This window comes from Myiozetetes cayanensis, unplaced genomic scaffold (assembly GCF_022539395.1).
Source record: "Myiozetetes cayanensis isolate MyiCay16 unplaced genomic scaffold, myiCay2020 scf5-8, whole genome shotgun sequence".
Classification (NCBI taxonomy): Eukaryota; Metazoa; Chordata; class Aves; order Passeriformes; family Tyrannidae; genus Myiozetetes; species Myiozetetes cayanensis.
The window spans coordinates 37,103,550-37,109,549 of NW_026087742.1; positions in this window are offsets into that span (position 1 = coordinate 37,103,550).

The window sequence follows — 6,000 nt, forward strand, 5'->3', positions numbered from 1 at the left end:
GGAGGGAAGACCGATAGAGATGGTGCCTGTGGGGGTAGGGCTTGCACAGGAATGTTTGGCGTGTGATGAATGTGCTTTCTGCACTATTTACATCTCTCTCCCCTTCTAGTTTTCACTGTGCTGGAGCGTGCCTACTCCAACAACTGCAACTCCTGCAGTCCTTACCAGCTATGAGCTCTGTAGTCCATGATTGGTAGGCCTCAAAGCAATTCCCATCAGGTGTCAGGATGTTCAGTTAGAAACATGTGGAGTGGTTATGCACTGGCTTATGCTGGACGGATGTTAGAAGGTTGGGGTGGTCTCAAGGGAGTTCTGGTTCATTTGGTGCTGCACAGAGATGATTGTCATGGCCTGAGCAGGCTCTCAGTTTTCTTTACAAAGCGGTGCCAAGGCCATATACTGTGTTACAGTGACTGTGTAGCTTAAGAGGGTCCCTGTGTAATGTGCTGGCTTCTATGAGTACTGTTCTATTGCTTCCTGTGGGAAACCTATCCTGAGATCCTGAGTTTTACTGCGTGGAAGGAGATCTTGACATGAGACTCTACATCACTGAAGAGTAGTGTACCCTGAATATCAGCTGATGAACCATGTGTCTGGGGACTGGCTGCTCCTCAGCCTGGTATATGACAAGTGTTACACAGACACAGACAAGCTGATACCACCTCCCAAGAAAGTCAAGTCAGCAGTTACACAGCGGATCCCAGCAGGCACTGCAAAACCCAATTCTTCTGAGCTAGTCCTGAAATCAGGAGGCTTCCAGGTCTGCTCTTCAGAGGCTTTGGGTTTTGCACTTGTAATTTAAGCTGCAGTTCCAATAGCCACCTGTTTGTTTAGAGCTCTAATTTGAGGCTAATACTTCCTTCCATCCTGTCAGGAAAAAAAGCCCTACTGCTTTTTTATTTTAGAGGAAATACCTTGTCCTGGCTGTGGTGCACCAGTGCTATTCTGTGAACTCTAAGGGCAGAATCTGAGCCCTGTACCCATGGCAGTGACAGGATCCTGGGACTGGTGACTGTGTTTTTCACATCTGACTCTTTCCCCAGGCAGTACTGGACAAGAAGCAGTGTATGTGAAAAATATAGTATTATGTTTATGCCTAGCAGCAGTTGTAATATGTATTTCAGTAGCAAGGCTGAGGCCTGAAATGAGAATGGAGAAAGAGCTGCTCACTCTTCTCTCACACTGCCAACATACTTTATTTTTTGGGGGCTAAATCCCTGTGGTGGCAGGAGTACGTTAGGTCCTGCCTGAGGTTTGTCTGACCAGATGTGAACATCCTGGGCTCACTTTAAAGCCAGTGCAGAGACAGAGGCACATCTGGAAGATTCCGTCTTGTCTTCCCCTGGACATGTAGGATGATGCAAGTCACACCCTTGCAGTGCTTGCCTCTCTCCTTTGCCTGTTGGGATAAGTAGGCTCCATATGGGCATCTCCACTGACAATCCAAGTGGCACAGAGGACACTGGAGCTGAGAAGCAGCTGGAACCTCACCTCCACCTGTCAGGTCTGGCCAAACCTTTAATGCAGAACATCTTGCTCCTCCTCCCACTCCTTGGTTCCAAAACACAGTGGTGTTAGTGCAGATAGTGGTGTTACTGGAGACAGTGGTGTTACTGGGTGTGGCCACTATCTTGCCTCTTGATCAAAGGTTCTGGATCCCGTCATCGGGTTTAGCTTTCTCAAGGATTATGCCTTTCTACTTCCCTCCTCTGAGGTGATGCAAGCATAACAAGTCTGTACCTCTAATTTTGTTCCCACTCATCAGTCTTCTGCCAATGCAGACTGTCAGGAGCTGCCTCAGACCTTGTTTTCAGGCAGCATGTAGCATGGGGAGCTCTCAGCATTGACTGAATCACACCACACTTTGGAAAAAATAAAACAAGTCACGTAATAAAAAATCAGTGTTAATACCTAGAAGAAAAGCATGTAAGTGGGTAACTTTCCTGTCCAAAACAGATTTAAGGTGTGTAAGAACTCTTGTGACTCTGACCAACTGATAATCTGCAAAATAAAGCCCATTACAGTTGAAACATCAACACTTTTATTGTAGTTGTTATTGTGTTAAAAAGCATCTCCTAATTTAAAGAATAAAAGTATTGGAGCTTTCAGCACATCTCTAAATAACTCATTTTGACAGTAAATCATTTGCACTATTGAAAACATTGCCTTATATTGCTAATCTAAGTCTATCCCAGTTCTGCTGTCTAGCATGGGATTGTCATTGTGCCTGTTTCAAGCAGCCTGAAGATTAACAGAGATCTCTTGAGTCTGAAGACTGTGATAAAGTGCTAAAGGATGTAGCCTTTGGATTTTATTAATGTTATTCAGTATTTATGCAATGCATTTTTACTTCATGGTTTACAAGGTCCCTGCCAGGCTCCCAGTGTGCAAGGTTTTGTACAAAACAGAATATGTCCCTGTCCTAACGGTGAGCAGAGAGCAGTATGTTTGGGTGCTTCACTGTTCCTGGCTGTCACCCTCTTCCTCTGGCTCTGCACCATGGACAACCTCCTCCATAATTTTATGTTTGAAACCTCTCCATCTTTTTCTCCTCTGATTTTGGCTGTGACACTACTTTGAGGCATCCACTGGCTGCTGTGGGTTGAGACTGTGAGTCTGGACAGGAGAAAAGGCACATGAGGAAGCAGAAGAGCCAGATCAGCATCCTCAGCAGTCAGAGGCAGTTAATGGCCTCTCACTGGCCCACCCTTGCTTGTGAGCATTGTGGCAGAGGTGAGCAACAAAGCAGCACAGTCAGTGGAAGGACATTCCTCACCAGCATCAGCGACACCTTGGGGAAGTTGTGAAGACAAAAGATTGCAAAGATTGGCATCAAGGCCTGGTTTAAGGTGGGAATCAAAATCCCAACAAAGTGTTTCTAAGCCCTTTCTTAGAGAGTTTATTGTCCTTTCGCCCACCCCCTCCTTTAGTCTTTGGATATCTTAGTTATAATAGGAAAATTGTTTCCCTCTTGCTTTTCTCTCTAGCTCAGCGCTGGGCTCCTTTCCCAGACCAAGTTTTTAAACTAATTTTAAAAAGAGACTGTTTCCCCATGAGACAGAGAGGAGGCAGATACGCTCTCTGACATGCCATGGCATGTTTGCTGGCACTGTTGTGCTCCAAGCCAAATCTCAGTATGCTGAATAAAATGGTGTCTCTCCAGTGAGACTGCTTGCCCTTTCTTTCTCCTTTCCTTCTCAGAAGAAAAGGACAGTCACATACAGCACTGGAGTCTCCCAGAGGTCATGGTAGGAGACAGGAGATCCAGCCCAGAAAAATATTTGGAGTCAAGAATGTTTTGAAAGACTAGAGTAGAGGGGTCAGGCATGTGAGGAGATAGATCTTCTATTTGTAGCAAATCCAGTGTAAGCCATGTGAACAGAGACAGGGCTGGAGGAGCAGTGTGGGAAAGCAGGCAGACAAGCCTAGCAGCTTCTTAGTGGCTAAAGGGTTTGGATGCTCTCATGCTTTTCAGGTTTGTTTTGCAGGGAAGTATTCTTTTCATTGAGACATTGGTCTTGATGCTTGAGACCCTTGGGAAGAGGAATATTGGTCATCCATGTCAGGTCAATGAAGGTGGATGAAAACCTCCTTTCATTCTCCTTTTATTTCTCCTTTTCCTGTCTTCCTCCTAATACTTTCTCCTTCTTTTCTTATCACAGGTGACTTCTCAAAATGCCCTCATATTCTCACTTGACCTATCACAATCTGCCTACTGTGTTTCCTCACACCTGTTTCTATTTGTTTTCCTCCTTAACATTTCCTTAGTAACCCAGTTTTTCTCGACTCCAAATTTTGCCCAATATCCTCCTTTTCCCCCTGGTCAACACCATATCCTGGGTCTTTATCTCTTTTCTTGCCCTTCCTTCTCTCCAGTCTCTCGGTCTTTATTTTTCCCAACAGGCTTTATCTCTGTTATGCCTTGCAAACTCTGTGTACATGCGGTCTGCTGCCTACAGCCTCTCCTGTCTGCCACTGAGAGATCATCTTCCTCACAAAGGGAAATGGAGGGGCAGGCACTGATCTCTTCTCTGTGGTGACCAGTGACAGGACCCGAAGGAATGGCCTGAAGTTGTGTCAGGGGAGGTTTAGGTTGGATATCAGGAAAAAATTCTTCACCCAGAGGGTGTTTGGGCACTGGAACAGGCTGCCCAGGGAAGCAGTCACAGCACCAAGCATGACAGAGTTCAAGATGTGTTTGGACAACGCTCTCCGGCACATGGTGTGACCCTTGGTGTAGTCCTGTGCAGGGCCAGGAGCTGGACTCGATGATCCTTGTGGGTCCCTTCCAACTCAGAATATGCTCTGATTCTATGATTGCTTTTCTCACATGTCCCTTTGACCACATCATCTGCCTCTTTGCATCTTCCTTGGGCTCCCAGTGCTACATCATATTAAATATTGGGTGCACTGCTGGCATTGATGGGCTTGTTGTACTCTCACCCCTCAATGGGTTTGCAGGAGGCAACTCCAGCTCCTGTGAGCCCTCACTGCAGCCACCAGCTCATGCTGCCACCACCAGCTGACACTGCCCACTGCCAATGTAATGAGTATTCTCCCAGAGCCTTTCTGCTCAGATAAACAGCCTTAGGGCTGTTTTGGATCTGATCTTAATACTCCTTTTGGCATCAGTCCCTATAGGCCTCATTCCCTATCCCTACCTATAGGCATCACTCCCTGTTGTGCCCATAAAAGCACCTGATAGCAGATAAGCTACTGCAGCACTGAGTCATCAAAACCTCTGACCAACTGTGAAAATATTTTCTTCTGCTGCCCAGGTAATTGCAAGTCTGAGATCAGAAAGACATCTAATAGCTAAGATTTAGCTTCAGTTCTTGATTTCCCAAGAGCCTTTTTACATGCAGGAAAATGAAATTTTGTGTCTGTGCTTTCCTTTCCGTTGCCTTTCCTGAACATGACTAACTCTTTCTGTCAGGCATGGGTGACCAGTCATCTGCCTGGACCAAAATCAAGACCACTTACTACATTTCCTGCTGTTCTCCATCCTGTCCAGCCTGCTTCTGTCTCCCCAGATGATATCACCACACCAAGAGGTGCTGACGTATTTCCTTGTCTTGATACTTCCAGAAGTCATCCCTGAGTAGAGGAATTATAGAGTGCAGTCTATTTTTAGCCTTTTACAGGCTCCTTCTCTGACCTTGGGGAGGCACTTCAAGCACTCATTGTACCATTTCATCACTTGTAATATGGACTACTCCTACTTTGTGGAATGGTAGCACTTGTGGAATGGTAGCACTTGGACTTTTTTGCTTGGAAAACACATTTTAAAAGGAAGTTGTGCCCTATTGGCACCCAGGATTTTTAAAATTGTTGGTAACACAGCTGATCACATTTCACTTCATGGTCGGGAAAATGCTATTTCTTGACTCTGAGGAACTGCCCTGTAATCTCTTTTCCATCCCCACTATCCTGAAAACATCAATTTTCCAAGTCACTGAAGGAATAGAGCCTTTTACTCAGCAGTAGCCAAGGTATCATAGGCAGCTGTTCACTGGAGAGATAGTTGCTCTCCTGAACATAAACTCAGAGGACCGGTTTCATTCCCTTTATTGCCAGTTCTACAGGTTTGGTCAAAATGTTCAGAGGGGTATGTGATCTGAGGGTCTTCATTCTTCTGCTTCTTTTTAATCTCTTCTGAGAAATGACTTGCCACGGTGAGGTGATGCTGGAGGGTTTTGAATGCCCCATACAGTGCCAGGAGAGATGGGGGGCGAATGCTTTTCCCAGGCATCTAAGCAGCTGGCAGCAGTAGTGATTACAGTCACCCCCAAAAGGGGAAAAGTGGATTCCCAGCAGCTCCAATACCTGCCACCTCTCTTCTTCCACTTCCTCTCCTTTGTCCAGGCTCGCAGCTGGAGAGGACAACTAACACCTTCTTTGGGGCGGTGAATCTGACTTTGCAGCATCCCCCTTGACAGCCCCAGGAACACTTCTGGCTGTGTCAGCCAAAATTCCTGCCGGGGACTGCTGCAATGCAGC